Source organism: Mustela nivalis (genome assembly GCF_964662115.1).
Source record: "Mustela nivalis genome assembly, chromosome: 6".
In the NCBI taxonomy this organism is placed as follows: Eukaryota; Metazoa; Chordata; class Mammalia; order Carnivora; family Mustelidae; genus Mustela; species Mustela nivalis.
Window position 1 is genome coordinate 69,862,556 of NC_139025.1, and position 1,064 is coordinate 69,863,619.

A 1,064-nucleotide genomic window follows, 5' to 3' on the forward strand; every position below is an offset into this window, starting at 1 on the left:
AAGCTAAATTGAAGATATTTACATTTTAATTTATGGTAACAGATAAGGGTTTGTGTGCATTATGTGTAAATCAGCTTCATGCTGTCTAAAAACTTATTCTCTGAAATTTATAGACCATGTAGAATTGATTTGTGATGTGATGCTTTAATTTACTGGAAGAAAATTAGTATGGCTTCAAACTGCCACAGGTAGGCATGTAACAATGGCTGTTCAGCTATACTGATCCAAAATGGAGAAAACTGATGATACAAGGGCCAAACATCTTATGAAATGCAACTATTTATAGACTTGTTTTGCTATAGGGAGGCTGGTGAACATGCTGAATACGAATTACCTCAGTTCTGCAGCTTTCTATGTCTTTTTAATGCATTCTGTTTCAGGGTCACTTTCAATCAATATTTCATTTACTTACTGAGATTGAATGGGCGCTCTGAGACACAGTGTGCTGTTTATCATACAGATTGGACACCTCATTCTAGATCCAAGATCTTTTCCTCAACACGGGGAGCTGTCCTTTCAGCACCACAAAATTACTGCTTGAAGTTGCATTGCAGTTTTTTTTTTTTCCTTTATCACTGGGAGCTTTTCTTTCAGCACCACAACATTGCACCTAGACTTTTTAAACGGCTGCCTTCCTCTTTGCACTGAAGACCAATTTCGTCTGCACTTCCAGTTATTGCTATTACCTGTAGGACTTTCAATCCTACTTCACCTCACCCACCCCACTCCTGAAACAGTTAAATGTATCTATTTCTGTGGAAGTCATTTTCTCATTGAATGATCAGAAACAAAGATAAATTCTAACCTGTAACGGCTCATTTCGACTCATTGCTTACAATAGATCTAAGCTCTTTTTTCTGCTTATTCGACTCCTTCCAGCTTCCCATCACATCTGTAACAAACTTTTAAAATTATATTGCCACACCACCATGCACAGCCTACCTGCACAGTAGAGATAGATTATTCCATCGTATTCAGATGGTTAACAGAGGTTAGCAAGTCCTGTATTATATATTTATATCGCTTTCTAAGAAAGTGCATATTAATGTTTACTTTAAGAATGT